Here is a 23,771-nt window from a genome sequence, read left to right on the forward strand (position 1 = left end):
AGCAGACTCCTTCCATACCCTGCGTCCCCCCCAATCAGGAAGCCCAACACCCTGGAATCATGACCTGAGCTGAAGGCAGACACTTAACAGACTGAGCCACCCAGGCACCCCTGTTTTAACTCTTTATTTTTGAAACAGTTTCAGATTTACAGGAAAGTTGTGACGATAACAGAATTCTCATATACTCCAGCTTCCCCCACTATTAACATCTCACACTAGTATGCCACATTTGTCATAATTAATGAGCCAATGTCAATATGATTATTAATTAAATTCCAGTTTTTTTCAGATTAGATAGAACTTGAGAGAATCAGATTTGAATATGAATCTGAAAAAGTCATTTATTAAATAGTACTGAAATAAAGAGATGGAAAAAGCAAAGGAAGGCTAAAAGACATGAAGCTAATTGGACATATATTTCTACTCATATCCCTGGAAATGAAAAAAGAAGAGGTCACACTAAGGAGAGAAAATAACTTAATTTCCTACAAACAATGAAAGACATTTATCCACAATTCGAAGAAATACAGCATATATATGTATGTGTATATATACATTCATATATGTATCCACATATACATATACACATATACATATATGTGTATATATGTATAAATAAATAAATAAATAAATAAAAGGTGGGATAAACAAAGACATTCACAGGTGGCCACAGAGCAGTGAAAATGCAGGACACCAAAAAAGGACCAGGATAAAAAGCAGTCAGAGAAAAGACACTGCACACCAAACAAGAGACTAGTGTGATAGCAGAATTCTCAACAGCAACAATGAAGGCATAGAAGGTAGAGAACAAGCTTATCTACAAAGAACTGAGTCAAAAATTATTCAACCACCAAAATTCTCTTTGGGGAATATGAAAGGCATTAAGACGTTGCCAGAAAAATCAATATAGAGTTTATCAACAGTAGACCTTTAAGAAAACCTAAAGAACATGTTTCATAAAAGAACAAAATTACCACAGAAGGATGCTCTCAGAGGCAAGAAGGGAAAGATGACTGAAGAAACTGGTAAGCATACAAGTATATCTAAATAAATTTTGTCTGAATAAAATAGCAACTTCTTATTACAGTATTTAAAGAAAGCTAGTATAAACCATTAATATATGGAACAATGAACAGAAGCATATAAGAGAGGGGACAGGGCAGGGGAGAAAAGGATAGGAGTTAACTGTGTAAATCCTTGCATTGTTCAGCAGAAGGATTACAATCTGCTTTAATTTTAGACCGTACTGCATTCCCAGCAGAATTTCAAGGGTAATCATAAAATTATAGAAATAGACTATAATTTCCAAGCTAGTAGTGTAGAAGAAAATTTTTAAAAACTAACAACTCAATCCATCCAAAAAGTCTAGACAGGAAAAAAAAAAAGCATAAATAACCAAAACTATCAGAAAGCACAAAGTAAGAGAGTCCAAACATCGAAATAATCACAACAAATACACAGATACATTCAAAAGATAAGAGATACCTATCAAGTAAAGATACTGATCAGATGAAAGCAAAATAGGGAAAAGAACATACTAGACAAATATAACAGAAAGCTGGGATCAGTGATAATAGCAGACAAACAGCATTATTAAGGATAACAAAGAAAATGATACAACATATAAATAAGTAGACCTACAACTGTAAATTTGCATGCTTTAAAAAAATGCTTCCTCGGGCGCCTGGGTGGCTCAGTTGGTTAAGTGACTGCCTTCAGCTCAGGTCATGATCCTGGAGTCCCGGGATCGAGTTCCGCATCAGGCTCCCAGCTCCACGGGGAGTCTGTTTCTCCCTCTGACCTTCTCCTCGCTCATGCTCTCTCTCACTGTCTCTCTCTTCTCTCAAATAAATAAAATGTTAAAAAAAAAAAAAATGCTTCCTCACATAGTGGCTTCAGCAAGAAAGATGAGGAAGGCTATCTCCCTAACAGACTTCCTGGCTGAGGATGGCAGCACTGCTGGGGGAAACATATCTGTCCCCAAACCAGTAAGCCGGACTGATCTGGAAGATGTTTCAACCACGTGGCACAGTAATGATGACAATATGTATAAGGCATCTCCAACTGACCACTGCTCCACAGGCTGCCTGGCAAGCTAGTATCAAGCAGAACTATCTTGCCAAATTGCTGCTTCTCTAGGGAACACAACTTGTGATGACATGACAGAAGTCCACATTAAGGAATTCTTTTTTTTTTTTTTAAAGATTTTATTTATCTATTTGACAGAGATCACAAGTAGGCAGAGAGGTAGGCAGAGAGGGAAAGAGGAAGAAGCAAGCTCCCTGCTGAGCAGAGAGCCCGATGCAGGCCTCGATCCCAGGACCCTGAGATCATGACCTGAGCCGAAGGCAGAGGCCTTAACCCACTGAGCCACCCAGGTGCCCCCCACATTAAGGAATTCTTAAGAGAATTAAATATCAGTGGAGTGCATTTACCATATGAACCCAGCAAACCAGAGAGGTTGAAAGGTTTTGACTGCATAGAGTTTGAGAACCTGCCTTCCTTGCTTGGTAACCTGAGCCTCAATAAAGAGTCTCTGGTTAACAAAATTCCAATGGACACTCTTGACCAAGCTCAAGATAAAGACAAGGATGTTCATTCTCTTGACGGAGCAAGGAATCAGGTTTCTCACAAAATACCCAAACAGACAGCCTGGGTGACTATCTACCCAGAAGAGGTGATGACAGCTTTGAAGGCAAACATCATGATTATTATGGAGGCCAGGATTGCTATGATTACTAACATGATTACTAACAGAGACTATGATTGAGGGTATGACTCCAGGATGAAACAGCAGCAGAAGAATATATGGTAGTAGGTACAACACGGATGATGACTACAGAGGAAGTGGGACCACCAGGAAGACCAATATGATAGACATGATGTTCAGCTGAGGAGCTCCAAAGATGATTATTCTGGGGATGATTAAAGATGCGATGACAAAGAGGTCATCCTAAAGAACCAAATGAATCTAAAGCTTCAGAGTACTCCTAAGGAAGACAACTCCTTGGCTACTACCTCCCAGTCTAGTCAAGCAGCTTCTATGTTTGGAGCAGCAAGGCCTATTAACCCAGCTATAAGAGAACAACAAGTTGAAAAGCAGCTCCAGGAAGAACAGGAGAAATCGCAGCATCAGCTAGATGAACCAGAACTAGAATGACAGCCTTAGAAGAGACACTCAAATTGGCAAAGTGAAAAAACTCGGGAACGAGAATGGTCAAGGGCAGGAAGTTTCTCACCTCAAACTGGGACTTCAGCTACATCAGCAGCCAGAGCAGGAGGCACAAAGGAGAGAAAGTGAGAAATCCAGAAAATGAAATACTCGTACAGCAGAAGAATGCTACTCTCCAACTTCTCATCTTCCCAAACCCGACCAGCTGCTAAAGGTAATGCTGCCCCTTCCATCAAAAGTGGATGCTTGAGTGAAGTGTTAATTCTTAAGCTTGATTTCAGAGCTCAAACAGAACAGCAATCTCCTACAAAGGATCAGAGCAAAGTAGCTCCAGCTCAACCATCTCGGAAGATCAACCTGGAAAGGTAAAAATAAACTAGATGGGATGAGTGTCCAAAAAGGTAGAAGCGGGAAGTCCATCAGGGCCCGAGTCTGAAAGGAAACATGGCAAAAAGGATCAAAATTCCAAATCTGGGGGCGTTCGGGTAGCTCAATCAGTTAAGTGTCTTTTTTTTTTTTTTAAGATTTTTTTTTTATTTATTTGTCAGAGAGAGAGGGAGAGAGAGCGAGCACAGGCAGACAGAATGGCAGGCAGAGGCAGAGGGAGAAGCAGGCTCCCCGCCAAGCAAGGAGCCCGATGAGGGACTCGATCCCAGGACGCTGGGATCATGACCTGAGCCGAAGGCAGCTGCTTAACCAACTGAGCCACCCAGGCGTCCCCAGTTAAGTGTCTTGATCTCATCGTTGTTAAGTTTGAGCCCTGTGTTGGGCTCCACATAGGCTTAGAGCCCACGCAAAAAAAAAAAAAAAAAAAAAAGAAAGGGAGAGAAAGAGAAAAAAAAAAAGGTCTAAATCTGACCTGAGCCAAAGACAATTGAAGAACCCAGCCTGTAAGTTCAGTACTCTAAGTATGTCACTCTCCGAGCTGATGGATTAGGTTAAAGTGAAGGGGAAGTTTATAAAGAATAGACCTCTACATCCTGCATTTTTTTCCTACTCTCTAGCTACCCTGAAACATTCCTGAGCAAATCAAGTATCTATCCAAACAAGACAAAATATCCAGACAAATTCAACATATCTTGGTGAGGGGAAAAAAGCCTCAAAGGATTTTTGTAGCTACAGAAAGAAATTTACAAACTGGCATTGTTGTGGGTGATTTCAATACACTCCAATTTTTCATAGGTTAAATAGACCAAAAAATAAAAATAAAAAAATGATGAACAAGAAGGACTTAACAAACATATATAGAGACTTACACCCAGCTATTAGAAAATAAACATTCTTTTCAAGCATAAATGAACATACAGAAAATGAATACATATTGGGACATAATGAAAATCTCAATGAATTCAAAGAATATGTATAATGTTGTTCTGAGGCGTGTGATCAAACACAAAACAAAACAAAAAACACAGGGGCGCCTGGGTGGCTCAGTGGGTTAAAGCCTCTGCCTTCGGCTCAGGTCATGATCCCAGGGTCCTGGGATCGAGCCCCACATCGGGCTCTCTGCTCAGCGGGGAGCCTGCTTCCTCCTCTCGCTCTCTCTGCCTGCCTCTCTGCCTACTTGTGATCTCTATCTATCAAATAAATAAATAAAATCTTCAAAAAAAAATACTTAAAAAAAAAAAAAAACAACAAAAAACCACAATAATAGAGGGCACCTGGGTGGCTCAGTTGGTTAAAGGCTTGCCTTTGGCTCAGGTCATAATCCCAGGGTCCTGGGCTTGAACCCTGCATTGGGCTCCCTGCTCAGCAGGGAGTCTGCTTTTCTGCCTCCCTCTGCCCCCCACTTGCGTGCACATGCACGCACACTCTCTCTCTCAAATAAATAAAATCTAAAAAAAAAAAGCAATAATGGAAGATAATTTTAAAAACACAAATAGAAAATAAAACTTCTAAATATTTCATGGGTCAGAAGAAACCATGCTGAAAAAAATTTTTTTAAATATTAAGGACTGAAGGTATCACATAAAAATTTGTAGGATACAACAGGATACAACAAAAGTTAACTTATAGGCAAATCTATGGCCTTAAAGATTTACACTAGGAAAAGAAAGGCTGAAAATTAGTAAGTTAATAGGCCAGTTTGTTTAAGCTAGAAAGAAATCAACAGAGTAAACCCCAGAAAATACAGAATAATAAAGAAATGAAACTAATGAAGTAGAAGAAAGGTAACAAAGGATTAACAAAAGGGAGCCTGGGTGGCTCAGTCAGTTGCTCATTGGACTCGTGATTAGTTTGGTTGGTAATCTTGGAGTAGTGGTATTGAGCTCTGCTTCGGGCTCTGTGCTCAGCAGAGTCTGCTTAGGTTTCTCTTCTCCCTCTCCCCCTCCCCCTGCTCACACACATGCTCTGAAATAAATACAATCTAAAAAAAAGAAAAAGGAAAAAGAAAAAAAAAGGATTAACAAAGTTTGAATTCTTAGGAAACACTAAAACAAATAAATGCCTGGCAAGACTGATGAAGGGTAAATAAAACAAAACAAAATAGGGACCCCAAAAGAGACCCAAGGTACATAAGGATATCCTCACGTAGCAGAACAATGCAGATCTGAGGAATAAAAGAGACAACTAAATAGTACTAAAATTATCTACATGGAAAAATTAAATTGGATCCTCACATCATACACAAAATCAATTCAAGATGGATTAGTGATGTACATATGAAAGACAAACTTCAAAATTTTTAGAAGAAATTTGACCAGAAAACTCAAAAAAAAATTTTTCTTGTGCCCTGCCAGGGAAGGATTTCTTAAACAAGTATACCAACCAAAAAAGAAAAGTGTGAGTATTTTGACTATATGGAAACCAAGAACTTCTGTTTATCATAAAACATAATAAAGCAAATTAAAAAGATAGCTACAAACGGAAAGATATTTATAAAACTCAAAGCTGATTCAAGACTTGTATTTAAACTACATGAGAAAGTCTACAAAAGCAGGATATAAGGCCTCTGCCTTCAGCTCAGGTCATGATCTCAGGGTTTCTGGGATGAAGCCCCGCATCAGGCTCTCTGCTCAGCGGCAAGCCTGCTTCCTCCTCTCTCTCTCTCTGCCTGCCTCTCTGCCTACTTGTGATTTCTGTCTGTCGAATAAATAAATAAAATCTTTTAAAAAAAAAAAAAAAGCAGGATTAAAACAACACAAGTAGTCAAATGGGCAAAAAACTTGAACAGAAATTTTATAGATCAAGGAAACTTCTAAGGCCAATTAGTATATGAAAAGATGGAGAATCACATTATTCATCAGTGAAATACAAGTTAAAACCACATGAGTTGTTATTTTTAAACTCATCAGAAAAATAAATAAACTCACTAGGATGATAAAAACTAGAAATGTTGACAGTACTAAAAAAAGGGCAAAGAAGGTGTTCTTACAGACTGCTATTAGTTATTTAAATTGGTAAAATCCTCCTAGCAGGTGTTAAAATTGGTACAGTTGCTGGAAAACAACTAGAAAATCTGTATGTCCTTCAAAGAGCAATTCTAGGTACATAGTACAGAAATTTTGTAATTGTGTGCCAAATATAAGCATACTTAAAAATAACAAAAAAAAAAAAAAAGAAGAAGAAAGAAAGAAAAATACTCAAATGTCCACTGGTAGAAAAATGGTTAATTAAATGAATTAGGCTGACTTACACAATGGAATACCATATAGCAGTGAGAATGAACTACAGCTGTAGGCAACATGAATGGGTCTTAGAAACATGACAGTGAATGAAAAAAAATACAAATACAAATACAAATGGAGTTCTGAGTATTAACATCTTCCCCTCACTCAGTCCCACCTCTAAGATTTAACATTCTACACTGAGGTCACCAAGAAATGTTTCCAACTCTTAAACACAAAGAAGAAAGAAATGAATTATTTTGGCAGTCATCATGACCTCATCTTTTCCTATGCATTTCCTTTGAAAATACAATTCCATGATTGAGAAAGAAATTCAGGTACATGGAAACATTGTGGATCCTGAGTCTCAAATGCTTATACAATTAACAAACAACTGAATGAAACCCACTAAAATGCTGAGGTCCAAAGGGCAATCAAATGACATACTGTCACTCTTCCAAGGAGTACACTGTGAATCTCATCGAAACATTTCTGCACAAACTAAGAAAACTAGTGTATGAAAATACTTCTGCTGCATTTCTACATTGTGGATAAAGCACTTTATTTTGTATGTAGCACAGCAATAACCACACAGTCCAAAAATAAGTCACCACCACTATTTTGTTATAAATTAGGATGTGCACACTGAAAATTTTTCTATGTATTCTTTTATGATACCACTGAGTGTTTCCTTTGGAACGTATAAAGATTTGTAAAACAGGTCCTCCTCTATAATAAAATACCATTTGTGCGAAGTTTACAAAAGCTGTAAACAATTATTAAACTCAGAACAAAAAAATACCTTTGTGGTATTATAATTTTAAAAAGAGGATATAAAAAATCTAGAATAGCAGTTACTTCAGGGGTTGGGGAAAAATAGGAACATGCAGTTACAGAGGTGCTCACAGGTAGCTCTTCAACTGTATTGGTACACCTAGTTAGTTCTTAAGTGGTTAGTTCCCAAATGTTTGTTTTTATTATTAACTTCCGTATGTTACACATAATCCGACATGTTCAAATTACAGGATTTTTAAAAATTTCAAGAATACATGGAAGGCAAGGACGTAGATAAAGTGCAGATCATTAATTCATCAAGTGTGATTGTAAGGGAGTACGTCTGTAGCCTATGTAGGAAAAGAAGGAAAGGACATAGCTATCACACAGATGATGTGATTAGTCATCCAAGAAAAAGACAATTCTTCCTCTAAACAAAGGACGAGGGATCTAAGGAAAGGCAAAGATATTAATTCATTTGGAGGTAGATTAAAAGAAAATTGAGGAACTTTATTACTGCATTAGAAAGGTTAACTGCTTGAGAATAAAGAAGATAAATAAGCACAGGGTTTGTTATTTTGAGTACATGCTTCTGATCATCAGTAACTGCAACTTTAAACTGCAAAATACAACAGAGATTGTTCGAAATTGGTACCTTTTTGTCCTAAAAGGGAAGGAACAAAGCAAATAAAATAATCAAATTCAACATACAATTAGTTCCCAAACTCCACTTAATAAGATGAAGTTGTGTGACACTTAAAATACAATGTACTGCTATATATATTCATTAATCTGGCATTACAATAATGCAGTATGAGTAGGGAGGCACTGTTCCCTCATTTTACAGATGAGGAAATGGTGCCTCAAAGGTGTTTTAAGTCTATAGTCATATTTTTTATGACAATGTAGGTCTAGAGAGGTATAATTAACTATCAATATATGGAGTCTGAGTGCTAAATAAGTTAAATCTTAGTTAAAATCTTAGTTAAAAAAGAAGTTGTTCATCACTTACTATGTACCAGGAACTGTGCTAGACACTGGGGATATAAAGATGAGTAAGACACGATTCCTTCTTTCAAGGAGCTCATAGTCTAGTGAGGAGAGAAACCTATAAACAAATAAATAGCTTTCAGTGTTAACAGTTACTGAAACAAATGTGAAATGTGAGGTAGTACATCTGGGGCACATAAGAAAAAGTGGATAATCCAAATTACAGGAATCAGGAAAGGGTTCACAGAAGATAACCAATTTTTGAATGAACTGTGTCTTCAAGTATAATTCTTTAAGAGAAAACTACAGAAGGCATGGAGCATTCAGGGAGCTATTGGAATGCCTGAAAAATGTAAAGGATATTATCAAGGGATAAAGCTAACAGAGCAATCTAAATTGTAGAGGATCCTATGGGAATAGTTTATACAGCATTCAAAATATACCAAGCATAGTAGTTTGAAGTTTATCATAGAAGTATGTGATAGGTAACAATGGGTTTCAACAACGAGAATCACATTTCAGAAAAATAACTTTGGCAACAGTGGGGTTACATTTAAAATATTGAGTTTCTTGAGTTTCTCTGAACCAGAGCAGGTAGCATGAGGGAAAAAACTCACTAAATATGGTTTTGGGACAGCTGAGAGTTAGAAAGGATTCTGAACAACTAAAATTTACCACTTTACTATCTGGGTTAAGGTGCCATAACTAGGACAGGGAGAAGAGGAGCAAATTGTGCGAGACAATACAGTATGAAGTTTAGGAGCCAACTCCTCAGTCTTACTATTTTGATTTCATCTCCTATTCTACCCCTTAACAGCTGTGTGACCAACTATGGCAAAAGGAAAAGCCAAAGTCTGAGTTTTAACGAACTTTTGAGCAAACTGGTTATTCATCCAAATGAATTTAGGCCATAAACTATGCCCAGAGGATATGGCCAGTTATATGTAAGCTGATTTTGTCCAGCTCAAGCCTTTAAAAATGCCACAGAATTGTCTAAGAGTTATTATTCAACCGCAAAGAACAAGGAGTCCTGAATACAGATACTTAACTATGTTTCAGTCCTCCAAGGTTATAGGCCTATTGAATCCCCACTCAGAAGATGTACCTTAATTGCCTACTTACTTCAAGTCAGGCTTTTTTTTTTTTTTTAAAGATTTCATTTATTTATTTGTCATAGAGAGAGACCACGCACATACTAGCAGGGGGAATACCAGGCGGAGACAGGGAAAGTAGGCTCCCTGCTGAGCAAGGATCCAGATGCAGGACTCAGTCCCAGGACCCAGGAACAGGACCTAAGCCGAAGGCAGGCACTTAACCAACTGAGCCACCCAGGTGTCCCAAGATGTCTTTCTTTCTTTCTTCTTTTTTTTTTTTTTTTTAATTTTATTTATTTGACAGAGAGCACAAGTAGACAGAGAGGCAGGCAGAGAGAGGTGGGGGGGGCAGGCTCCCTGCTGAGCAGAGAGCCCGATGCAGGGCTCAATCCCAGGACCCTGAGATCATGACCTGAGCCAAAGGCAGAGGCTTAACCCACTGAGCCACCCAGGCGCCTCTGGCTTTCTTAAGTGAAGAACACTTTTACTTTCAGAAGCAATATTAAGAAAAAAGACCAACAAATCTGAACCATTTTGCATGCTATGCATGGGATCAAGAGTTGGAAAAGCCAGAAAACTACTGTCACATATCTACCTGCCTGAATCAATTTCACACTTAATGGACTGCCTAGTTTGTAAAGTGGGCATGGTGGAAAAAATGGTGGAAGACAAAAATCCCAACTTCAGTACTAGTCTAGTTTTGAAGACAATATTAATACATAATAAAATTTTAGTAACAAGACAGGATGGTACAGAATCAGGTGCTAGAGATGTTCCATCTAATGAATGTGGAACTTGGAGGATTAGAAAGCCTGCAGTTAAGCAAAGCTACTGTATCAATGGCACAAAATTTAAAACTCAATGAAAGTGGCCAATATACAAATGAAAAAAGCAGCTTTCCTGCCCTAAAATACCCAAGATTTAGCAACTCTAAAGCACAAAATAAGTATTTCCTGAAAGTACAGACTACAAAGTAGGGGATTTAATTTTAATAATATAGGAATGTTGCTTCTATATAGAGATCATTTATAAAAGATATTGTTGATCATTGCAATTCACTTATAAAAGGGGACAGTAAATGAGAGGGTGACTGACTTACACAGATTTGCCAGGACCATCCATGTTTTAGTTCTGTTCCCACACAAACCTCTCATTTCAGGACACACCATGGTATTTGGTAACCTTAGTAAACAGTATAATGGCTCTAACTGTGTAAGCAGCTTTTTTGATGTATCTCAAAGAGATTTTTCTGTGGAATCATGTTATAATAAAAAAGCATCATCCTGTTAAATTTTATATTTTTGGATGACCTAAATATTCAGAAAGGAAAAATCAATTTTACAGGGACAACAACTCATGAGCAGGCTTCAATATCACACCACTGGGACTATATGTTAGGGGAAGGGAAAAGGAAGGAGCAAGAAGTTTTCTCAATACCTAATGCCTTTTAGCCCTCCAAATAATCACCACTGTGGTCTCCTAAGGATCCAAAAGCATTTCCAACTTCCTGAATGGCTTCTTAATACTCAGGCCCATGGTTCTTCCCCACACCACACACAATCATCCTTACTCTTGTCTCTGCACGTATTCCAACAACTCCAGGGCCTTGTATTCCACTGGCCAATCTCATTCCACTGGCCAGCAGCTGGCCCAAAAGTTCTACCACCGCACACACCCTTTACAATCTGTCCACTTAACTCAGGGTCTCCAGTCCCTCCAGCGCTTCTTTGTTCTACCAGCACCTAGTGGCAATATCATCACTACCCTATGTTTTCATAGCTCTTTGCAGTTTCAAAAAACAAGCCAGCTGATTTCTTAAAAAGTTTACTGGTCCACACCAACCTAAGTATCACTGATTAATCCTCTTAAACACAAAACAGAGGAACATCACCATCCTGATAATTTATAAGTGCCATTGTGTTAGGGGGAAAAAAAAAAATCAACACTTTTAAACTTTGTCATTCCAGTGACTTACAAAGCACCTGCAGTATCTACCAGACAAAGGACAAATAAAGATGGGCATCCACAGGTACTTTGTAACTTCTGACTAGGGTTTGGGTATCTATCTTACTCTAAAAATGCCTACCTAATCACAGGCTCTAATAAACTCACCTTTCCTCCATCCTTCTGCACTTTCAGTCAATTTTAAAGTTCCTTTTAGTGAACTATAATATGGCACTTCACAGAAGGAACACAGTAAGTTTTTTTTTTTAATAATGAAAAAAATGTATTTATCATCAAAATGCCAGATTTCCTAAATCACTATCTCCAGCTCTTATTATTTATCTCCACTCAATTTCATATTTTCAACCAGATGAGGTAAATACATTAATTTTCCCCCAACTTTTTGGTTCTGTTTTTACTCATTCTCCAATTTTTACCTCTACTTTTCAGCAACATAAATCTAGACTTCTTGGGACACCTGGGTGGCTCAGTAGGTTAAGCAGCTGCCCAGTGTCCTGGGATTGAGTCCCCTATCAGGCTACTTGCTCTGTGAGGAGCCTACTTCTCCCTCTCCCTCTGCCTGCCATTCCCCCTGCTTATGCTCACGCTCTCTCTCTGACAAATAAAATCTTTAAAAACAAATAAACAACAAAAAACCAAAAACAAATCTAGACCTCTTTTCCTGACTTTTTTCTTCCAGATATCTCACATCTTCCCTTTCATAAATTTACTCTATTTTTAAATCTCAATTTCTTGTGTACAGTGGTTATATTCAACTGTATCTTTTAAGTGTTAGTCCTTGCAATTACACAGAAAACTTGCTTTACCATAAACTGATCCAGAAGTTTACCTCTCATTAATGTTATCTGACACTTCAAGCTAACAAGCAAAAATAAATACAAATCTTACACTGAAATACCATACACCACAATTTTTATTTCCTGATAAGCACTAAATCTTGATCCATCTGTAGATTCCCTGTCTCTTGCCAATTTTAACCATTTCCAAACTATGTGAACTCTCTGCTCTCAAAATTACTCTATGACCAACATAAACATTGGTTATACAGTTAATACAAACTTCTTTCCCTCCTCAAATCAACAGTCACACTATTACTGTATACCCTTACTGAGACAGTCAAAAGCCTTGCTGAATCCAACCTATGCCTCCTCAAATTACCATGGCACACACCCTAATGAACTGCTGCCCATTAAATTCCTGCAATTCACTTCCTCATTGTCTTCACACAAAAATTACTCTATTAAAATCATGTCCAATAGCTAGTCACGCTACTTAACTTAATTCTTTTTCTCACTCTAGTTAGTTCTAATCAAGTTATTTCTTGATTCTGGTTACTTCAAATTCCATCTACTTCCCTGCCTTCAGAATACCCTTGCATTGCACCCAGCAAGATTCCTGTCACAGCACAAACATGATCACAGTAACTTAACCTGCTTCTCTTTTCAAGATGCTTGCCTTCAATTGATGAGAAATAGTTACCTATCCACAGCAAAATTAACCACCCATCCTTCCAAGCAAAATAAGTTTCATATAAACTTCCAGCCAGCAAAACTTCTAGGGTCTGTTGGCCTATACAGAATGCAAATTCCCTCCCAAAAAGATAATAAATAATTAATAATAGGATCTGGACAGCAGACTAGAGGTTCAACTAACAATAATGATGACACACCAAAATAAAGGCCAGTCCAGAGGATCAAACAGCAACGATACTTGTATTCTGAACTGAGAGAAGTGCCAGTTTCGCTCTTTTACAAGTCTGAGGTTAACAATTAAAAAAAAAAAAAAATTACACTTATTGCAAGGGCGCCTGGGTGTCTTAGTCGTTGAACATCTGCTTTTGGCTCGGGTCATGATCCCAGAGTCCTGGGACTGAGCCCCACATCGGGCTCCCTGCTCAGCAGGGGAGTCTGCTTCTCCCTCTCCCTCTTTCATGTTCTCCCTCTCTCTCCCCCTCTCTACTTTCTCAAATAAATAAGTAAATAAAATCTTCAAAAAAAAAAAGTACACTTATTGCAAACTTAATTGACTCTGAACATCTAGCAACATTTGAAGTTATAAGAAACAAAATCAAGCCCTGTGAACAACTGACTGTCACTTACAGAAGCCTTCAGTCTGTTTGGTAGCCCAATTTTTTCTAATGAGCTGGGGAAAGTAACAAACTATTGAAAATAAGAAGCTATCATTTACCAAAGTCTAATTTGAATTTGGATTTTAATTTCTATTCCCACGTTTACTAAGTGGCAGATAGTGATTAAGAGTGTAAATTCAGCAGCTGGACTGCCTAGACGTAAATTCTGGCTCCACTTGACTACTACATTCAACTTTTGGCAAGCTTCTCTACCTCACAGTGCCTCGGTTTTTAAATCTATAAAATGAATTCATAGCTACCGCCTTATGAGTTAGTAAGTTAATACTGACAAAGAGCTAAGAAAAGTACTTAGCACACAATAAACAAACTACATATTGGGCATTTCTTTTAACAATTTTTCTGAATTAAGTCATTCAGCGTATATATACCAGACATGTTTTCAGGTAATGTGTTAAACAGCAGGAATACAAAAATCATCTGAGATACGCTCTTTGCTCTCAGTGAGTTTATAATTTAGCTGTGGAAATAGACATGAAAATCAGTAGCTTTAAGCTCAGTGACAGGGTTGTACAGAGGACTACAGAAGTACAGAAGAGGAGCATCTAAATCAGATTTGGTGGGAAGAGGTGAAGAAATGCCAGGAAAGGCTTCTGAGAGATGGTAACAGTAAGACAGGAAAAAGAGAAAACTGTCCACTGTACAATATGGATTTTAGCAGGCATTTTTAAGGGCAATTTTAACAGAGTGGTAGGACCAAAAGCCAATGGCTTAAGAAACCTCTATTTAGATGTTTAACTGTAAAAGAAAAAAAAGATACAGAGTTAAAGTGAGGTATTCATAGGTTTGTTTTTGATGGAAGGTGGAAGAGACTTGAACATATTTTCAGACAGGAAGAAGCTAAAGTCACAGAACAAATGACAAGAGCTCTGAGAAGGCAGGGCTGTTGAGATTTAACAGAGGTATACACATAAATAGCCTGCACTGAGGCTAGACAGAGAAAAGAAATGGGTGAGAATGCAGATTATCTCTGCAAGTGTCTGAGAAGAAAGTTAAGAAGGTTTTACCTACCAGCTTCCTCACTGAGGGAGGCAATCTTTGAGATACTAAGAATACAATCCATTACCTGTTTTAACAGCATATGGCTAGATAAGGAATTCGAGACAAAAACAGCAGAGACTTGGATCCAGGGGAGTAGCAGTGACAATCCCAGACATGCGAATTTTTTTCCATTTCATTTTTAATAGTTCGTATTTAGAACTAGTCCTGCGTCAGGATCCTTGCTCAGTGGGGAGCTTCCTACTCCCTCTGCCTGACACTCCCCCTGCTTGTGCTTGAGCTTGTGCTCAGTCTCTCTGACAAATAAATAAATAAAATCGAAGCAATGACACTAATTATTGGAGCCATTTAGAGCACAGGTTCAGGAAGAGAAAGAAAGGGGCATACTCTAGCTACTATCAAACTACTCCTGGTTATTTAAATGCATCATGTATACATATGCTTTCTGCCACCTGCATTCATTAAAATTCAGCTATAGAAAATAAGGTAATTGGTATTCTCCAGAAAAACTCTTTACCCCAAACTCATTAATGACACATATTTCTAATCTACTACCAGTTTTCCCCAACCTGGCTGCATGATAGAATCATCTGGGAAACTCTGCTGGTGGTTTGAGGTGATTCTCACAGAAACATTTGGGTACTCTCAACCCTGATCTACATAATTTCTAATCATGATTCAGCTCAAGTGTCATCTCTCCAATTTTTGACTAGTTAGCTGCTACATGTTTCACAGCACTGTAACCATGTTTATTTCTTTATCTCCTTTATTACACAATAAATTTCTTTATTACAACTCATCTTTATAATTCCAGCCCCTAGCTTGGTGCTCAACCCTTACTAAACACTCAATAAACGTATGTTCAATGAAGATTCACAATTAATAAAAAATTAACCCTGTAGAATTGGTTAGGGTGGTTAGACTTAAAAAAAAAAAAATACCCACATAGCATAAAACCAAAACTTTAACATTCTATAAAGAAAAATCCTGTAAGACCTTATAAACCACCTATACCCTATCCCATCTTTGCCCTCTAATTCTGGGCTTGTCTAAGTCCACGTCCACCTTACCAATGTGATTTCATTGCCACAGCCCACAATAGCAGCACAATACAAAAATATCCAATACAAAAATAAAGCATAAATGTCACCTAAAATACCCATTTGATTTATTAACTACTTAAACATCCAAATGTATAAAAACAAGAGAAAGCTCAAGTTTCAGGTTTAAACTTGAAAACTTCTAGCCCTAACTAAACATGCAAAATAATTCAGAAGTCATATGCTAATGCCCAAATTATATACCAATTAGACCCTAAAAGTCTACGGAGATGTCTGCTTGGAACACAGTACAAATTTTCCCACAGAAATTTTATAAATGGTGGTAAGATAACAAGACCAAGCCACAAAAGCCTACCAGACCCATAAGAGCTGAACCACTTGTACTATACAAGGAAACCTATTGTTCCACAGAGATGTTTGTGAGGTTCCACAAACACTTATTTGTGTGTATATGCACCATCACTGCAAAAATTCCAAAATAAATTTCTGACGCTGAAAAGTACTGAGAGCATTTTGCGTGGTGCCTGGCACACAGTAAATACTCAAAAAATTACAGCTATTTTTATCCAAAATCCTTGTTTTCTACCTTTTGTGTTCCTCAAAACAGCTTTATTTTTCTCACTGCAACTGCATTCTAGATTGTAAATTTCAAGAGTGCAGGACAAATCTTTACCATTCTATCTACCCTGCCTACCAAAAAGCCTGCAACACAGAAGTGTTTAATACTTGCTTGCTAATGAAGTTAATTAGTATCAACTGGACCTCAAAAACAACTGAATAACCTCAGGGTTAAAACGAAATAGCCTTATTTAGTTTTTAGGTACACTTTTAAGTGAACTACTGAACTTCTCGAATTATTTTTTCCCCTTTGATATTATCATCAAAGTGAAAAAAAAAGTGTAAAAATTCATGTTGAAAATATTCCTCTAGGGGCGCCTGGGTGGCTCAGTGTGTTAAAGCCTCTGCTTTAACAACTCTGCTTTTTCAGGTGATGATCCCAGGGTCCTGGGATGGAGCCCTGCATCAGGCTCTCTGCTCAACAGGGAGCCTGCTTCCCTTCCTCTCTCTCTGCCTGCCTCTCTGCCTACTTGTGATCTCTGTCAAATAAATAAATAAAATCTTAAAAAAAAAAAAAGAAAGAAAGAAAGAAAGAAAATATTCCTCTAAGAGTAACCCAGCTTAGAAAACACTGCTCAAGGCAACAGTCTCACTAAATGGCACAGTGAGACAGGCCACCTAAATTTCTCTGGGGTTTGGTAATCCTATTAAATGACAGAACACAAAACATATTGAGATTTTTCCAGCTTACAAATGCTTGTCTAAAAACACTGCATATTTCATGAAAACATAAGAGTAACAGTCATCCATAATCTTTGCACCATACCAACCCACAGTTTTCATTTTTAAAATAGTATTATTTTCCTCCAAAAGCCTTTTTTTTAACAAAGTTACAATCCAAGTATACAAATCATTTGTTTTCTACTCCCCACCCCATTTATAGTAAGAACTGCCTATTACAAACTTGATTGAAGCCTTGGCCAACATCAGAGAAAGCTTATGATTGTAAAAGTGTTAAAAGTGTTGCTACTTTTCTAGAAGGCCACAAGATGGGGATATTGCTCCATAAAATGCACCTTTAAAAAATATATAATTAAATGCATTATACCAACTTCCCCAAAAATGAAATTAACAAAGTTTTCCTCTACTGGAAGTAAGAAATATAAAAAAATCTTTGTACTTTGTTTACTACAAAACAATAATGAGGACAAAAATATTCATGAAGTTTAGCAGGAATTATTCTAATTAAGCTAAAGAGTTATGGTCCTTAAAAATAAAACAAAAACACAGGACTCTGGCACTATTTCTGTATCTTTTATCACATCAATCCTTCCTTCTCTCCTTGCTCTATCCTCTTCCTCCTCAGGTCATAATAAAAAAGTGAAACACATTTTGCTTATGCATTGACTAAAATTATTTTTCATAATTATTCTTAGTTTCAGGAGATGATTCTTATTTTTCTGTTTTAAAAGAATTGACATTAATATTTATTTACATCAACAAAGGAAAATTACACCAAAATGTTATCAGTAATGAGAATGAGACAGATTTTCTAAAATGTGTTATAATTTCTGTTTCTCATAATATGCAATATTATGTTTACAACAGCAAAATACCAAAACTATTCCAACACAACATTTTTGTATTTGATAATTTTTTTCCCCATGTCTTAGTGGATATCAGCAGAAAACACGTCTCCCATTCCTGTGCTGCTTTATTCAATTAACAAAATAAAATGATAGTAACACCGAGCATCTTAAAAGTAAAGTTCCACGCTTACAGAATCAACGTTCAGTAATAAAAAGAGCTGTGTAAACACTTACTAAGCAGAAGTCTAAGATGACAGAGTATAACTACCTGGGGCCATCTGCACGACATGAGTGTCTCAGCGAGGCAGAAATATAGCCAGTCTTAAACCTGGAATCTGAATCAGGTCTTTGAGTCCAAAACTAGTAAGAATACCATAACCATCTATCTGACTCCTATTATTTATCAAAATAATATATTTATAATTTATCAAAATAAAATATTTATCAAAATTTTTACCAAAAAACCCATCTCTAATATTTTCAATTACCCGTCAGAGTCAATTATCCCTACTGAGAAATGAAGAAAATCAGGTTTTAAGAATTTAAGTAAATTGCTGAGGGCCATAAAACCAGTGAAAGGATTTTGAACCCAGATCTCCTGGGCCCAAAGCCAATGAATGATCTTTTTACTATAAAACAGAATATAAAAAACAAAATGCTAAGCTAAACCTATGCCTTGAACTGAGCATTTCACTGTAGCAATCTGACAGTACTATTCTCTCATGTTAATCACTTCAAGATTAAACAACTTCGTAATAGGGTGGTTTGTGGGGTTTTTAAGTTAGTCATTAAAAATGCTTTTCCTGGGGCGCCTGGGTGGCTCAGTGGGTTAAGCCGCTGCCTTCGGCTCAGGTCATGATCTCAGGGTCCTGGGATCGAGCCCCGCATCGGGCTCTCTGCTCAGCAGGGAGTCTGCTTCCCTCTCTCTCTCTGCCTGCCTCTCTGCCTACTTGTGATCTCTCTCTGTCAAATAGATAGATCTTTAAAAAAAAAAAAAAAAAAAAATGCTTTTCCTGGGACGCCTGGGTGGCTCAGTTGATTAAGCAGCTGCCTTCGGCTCAGGTCATGATCCCAGCGTCCTGGGATCGAGTCCCGCATCGGGCTCCTTGCTCGTCGGGGAACCTGCTTCTCCCTCTGCCTCTGCCTGCCATTCTGTCTGCCTGTGCTCGCTCTCTCTCCCTCGCTCTCTCTGACAAATAAATAAATAAAATCTTTAAAAAAAAAAAATGCTTTTCCTAAAAATTGACAAAGAACAAGTAATCTTAAAAAAGATAATGTATAAAACATAAACACGCTAACAATTAAAGAGGTAAGCTGTTGGGATCATGATTCATAAATTCTGGGAAAAACATCCAAGGTACATAACATTCTTACTTTTGCAAGGAGCAAACTTAATGTAATTATATTATGTACAATCTCATATTTCAAAATGACACAAACATTTCCATAAATAATTGGTTGTTTGTTTCAAAGTATGGCATTTTAATAGCATTAATACTTGCTTTCCAGACTTGTTTCCTTTGAATCCAGTAATTTTTTAACATTTGGTATTCTTCAAATACACAGTATTTACTACATCTCACGAAAGTTTAGAGTTGAAGTTGAGAGGCAAGTAAGAGACTTACTCAGGGACCCAAAGCTTCTCAATGTCAGGCCAAACCCAGGCCAGCTGATGAGGCTAGTGTTGTTCTGCCCGGCATTGCTCACTAGGATATTAGGACGCAAAATTAAGTTCATGCCAAAATATTTCCTGATTGTTTTTTTAATACATGAAAGATTCTAATTTACTAGCACTTAACTAGCCATGGAAATTTGCAAATTCTTCAATTCCAAATTCCTAGTGTGAGAAGAGCGCATCTTGGAGTAATGTAATACAGAGAACATCTTTTAGGGTCAGACAGACCTAGGTCCAAACTTCAACTCTACGATTTGTTTATAATTAACCTGAGTCTCAGTTTTCTTTTCTGTAAAATGAGGATACAGAAATGAATTTTGAGAAGGGGAAATGAAGTGTTAATATTAACTCTAGGAAACTAGAACTGTTTCTAAAATCTGGAATATAGAAGGTGTGCAATGGGTATTCATTTCCTAACACCATCCCATCACCACCACCATTCTAGCCACACTCTCAATACTCTGAAGCAGAAGAACTCCAGTATTTTTCTACCATCCTACAATTGTAGAGGAGAGCAGATTAAGAAAGACAGTAGTTAAGAAAGGCATTTCAGTCACATGGCCATGCTGCAAAATGCTATGTAGCAACCCCTCCCCATACCTGCAGTAAGGATCAGATCAAAATAACACTTGAGAACACAGTACTGCTAAATGTTTTGTTATAAATACACACAATTTCCGGTTTTTAAAGCTACAAGTAACTGATACACAATGTTAGTTTACTACTCACAAATATTCTTCCTAAGAAGTTAAGCAGACTGTTAAATACAAACTTTCACAACATATCCCCACTCTTAAGAGAAAAGTATCAGAATCCAAAATACCCAGAACTGTCCAAAATAAGAAAATCAACTGAACAGCTAAAACTTTATTGCTAGAATAATGTAATTCTTCTCAAGTTTAAAATGCGGTAAAAATACAAGACCAGTCATCTATCCACAAATCCAAAACCCAGAAAGCTATAAAAACATAAAGTTACTTCATAACTCATTTGGTGGCAAAAACTAAACTGACCTAGACCATTTAACAGCAAAATCTGACTGATGTGTAGCTTTTTATTGCCTTATTTCTCCACACTTGAACATCTGCCAAAGACAATACAGAGTGCTGCCAGAGAGTTCACTGGGGTTCTACCCAACATAACATATGGAGTGCTTTACCTTTCTAAATTAAAAAATAAAATAAATTCTGAAACCCATTTGACATCAACAAAGTATTGTGAACACATCCCAGTGAAGAGTCATTTAATTCTAAGTGCTAGGTTTAAGTCACACAATAAATCTATCAATTAGGTATTAGTACTACTACTTTACATATGAATACCTAGTTTACATATTATTAAACCAGGGTTTAATCCAAGGTTAATCTGACCAAGATCACTTAGCCAATAAAGAATGTTGAAAACTCTCTGGGACGCCTGGGTGGCTCAGTGGGTTACTCCTCTGCCTTTGGCTCCGGTCATGATCTCAGGGTTCTGGGATCGAGTCCCGCATGGGGCTCTCAGGGGGGAGCCTGCTTCCCATCTCTCTCTGCCTGTCTCTCTGTCTACTTGTGATCTCTCTCTCGCTCTCTGTCAAATAAATAAATAAAATCTTTAAAAAAAAAAAAAAAAAGAATGTGAAAACTCAAATCTAAGTACGTCTCACTTTAAGGCCTAAAGCAATTAAAAAGCCAACATTTTAGAGGAAAATTAAATCACAAAGAAAGTTTAAGTTACAATTACCAAAACTTTTAACTTAGAACAATGAAATTCCTGAGTATAATGTGCACTTTCCATCCTGGGTATTCAAACCTAAACACTGACACCTTATTTCACAGCTCATAGGACAAAGAGAGATTAGTTTATTGCTGTTTTTCCTCCCCACAGCACTAGCCACAAAGTCAGTGAAAACAAACACAAAAGCAATATGCTCCTCAAATGCCAACTAATCCTCTCCAGTCAAATTTAGAAAGAATCATGGATCTGGCATGTTTTTTTTGTTTGTTTGTTTTACCATTTTTACCACAATATACTAAACACAATACAAATATGATTGATATAAACATAGGTCAAGTTTTTCCAGGAATAGCTCAAACATAAAGATCTGCTGTTTCACTCTCAGATATGGTCACGGGACTGAGAAAGGCTTAAGTGACATAGACCCAGGCTGTCACCATCACTGCTCTAAGCAAAAGTTAGAGAAAATAAGCATCAACTTTTTTTCCTGGTTGATCAATTTAAAATTTAAAATTTAAATTTTTTCTCACAATATTTTTCATAAGTCAAAGCCCTTAAACTAAGCAATGGCTTTTTCCCCACAAGAGACAGATTATGGCCCCCAGCCAACCTACTTTCTACCCCAAAGACCAAATTCTAAAGTAGATGCACTTTAATTTAATCAGAATCTGTTTTGAGTAGATTTTTTAGCTAAGTGAAAAAGCAATCAGATTATTTGATAATCACAGTATCTAATTTAACTGTTTCAGTAGACTTTTTTTTTAGAAGAATATCTTTACTCAAAAGAGTATTTCCTTTTGTAGAAGCATGGGGAAATTTTCTTGAACAAGGAAGCCTGATGGATGCCTCTTGCAGGATTACTTCTGCCTACTCCTTATATAATCACCCTGTATCAGGTTTCTATAGTTTGTTTGGATCAAGTCCTTGGCAATTATCTTAAGCCTCTTTAAACATTTGAAAGGTTTAGATGTTAAGCTCCCTTTGTTTACACTATACATGTGTGTTTACAGAACACTGTAGCTCAAAAAATGGACTGGGAGAACACTAGAACCCCAAATTACTGATTTGGTTTCCAACAGCAGTTCTCAAGCTAATATGTATAAAATCATCTGAGGTATTTGTTAAAAATGAAGACTCCTGAACTACACTATCAAGGACTATACCAGTTCTCAAATATTCAGGCATCTTGCTTTTTAACAAATATCCCAAATGACTGTGATGCAGAGACTGCACACTGACAAACTGTTCTATACTGTAATTCATTTAATGATGGTGTTAACAAATTCTAGTTCCCAAAATGCACAGCCAAACCATTACTAGCTGACAGACTACCAGCCACAGTTGAGTCAGTATCCTTCCCAGATTGATTCCTAACATTTTAGCACCTATTTTTTAGATTAAGAGGTGAAGTTAGATATGCAGTTCTGACAATGCCAAAGCTAAGCTACAACTATCTCTGATTGAAATGAGTGGCTCACAGAAAAAGTGGATTACTTGTTTGAGTTTTAACTTATTAATAATAATGAAAATCTGTAAGAATGATTTAAGAGCTGCTTACATCCCAGGGACCAGCCTTCCTGCTTTACAAACATTATTTCAATTAATCCTTATAAAAATTCAGAAAAATATTCTCTACATTTTACAGAAGAAACTGAAGTAACACTGTGTTAAGCAGCATGGACAAGCTCTGCCTGACTTTAAAGCTACAGCGCTTAACACATGCCAGGATGCCTTTAGTTCTAGAACTTTTAGAGTACAGCGATCTAGTTTATTACTTCTATGGTAAAGTATGTCCTGATTTATACAGAACACATTCATTTAACTAGTTCTCAACACTAAGCACAACTTGGCAAGCAGGGGCTAATATAGGGCCAGAGGATCCTACTTCAAGTCAGGAATCAACAGTTTGTTTCTACCCATTCTATTTAATCATAATTATGGGTTTACTAGACAGCTATCAAAAGAACTTAGTTAAATAAAAAAGAAGCTATCACACCTACAATTCTGTTAATGCTAGTACATTTTTAAACTACCCTGTAACTACCATGTAACTCTGGGCAGGGAAGAGTCATAAAGAAACACCTTAAGGTAATTCTATCTGTCCCCTTCCTTGTGCCCCAGCCTTTCCTATTTATATAAATCATGTTCCTCAGTACATCCAATTACCAAACTCCTCCCCACAACAGCCAACATATTATTTCCAGAAATTTGCAAAGACATTTGTACTAGAATGCAGGGGTTCATTGCTCAGTTATATATGAAATGCTTCAAATCTACCTAAATGAAATACATTGATCTATTATTCCACTCAGAAGCTATAATGTAGTAATAATGTAACATTCATTTTCTTCATTCCAGTTAGCCATAACATTACACAGTAGATAACTTGGGGGGGGGGACCCACTACTGAGACTAAGATAAACT

The 23,771-nt window shown here is 37.0% G+C and overlaps 1 protein-coding gene and 1 pseudogene across 3 annotated transcripts in view; one reads left to right on the forward strand and one right to left on the reverse strand.

Annotated features, from left to right (window-relative positions):
* The window catches only part of WWP1 (WW domain containing E3 ubiquitin protein ligase 1), a 113,692-nt gene that overhangs the window by 83,576 nt on the left and 6,345 nt on the right, over window positions 1-23,771 (reverse strand). For 2 of the 3 annotated variants that reach the window (XM_047725804.1, XM_047725802.1), the window contains exon 2: window positions 8,567-8,662. The exons of the other annotated variant lie outside the window; for it this stretch is intronic. The gene's annotated coding sequence lies outside the window, so the exon portion shown is untranslated. The remainder of the gene's footprint in view (window positions 1-8,566; window positions 8,663-23,771) is intronic. 3 annotated transcript variants of the gene reach the window in all.
* On the forward strand, window positions 1,908-3,608 carry LOC125097254 (eukaryotic translation initiation factor 4B-like; annotated as a pseudogene).

Source organism: Lutra lutra, chromosome 4 (genome assembly GCF_902655055.1).
Source record: "Lutra lutra chromosome 4, mLutLut1.2, whole genome shotgun sequence".
Taxonomy (NCBI): domain Eukaryota; kingdom Metazoa; phylum Chordata; class Mammalia; order Carnivora; family Mustelidae; genus Lutra; species Lutra lutra.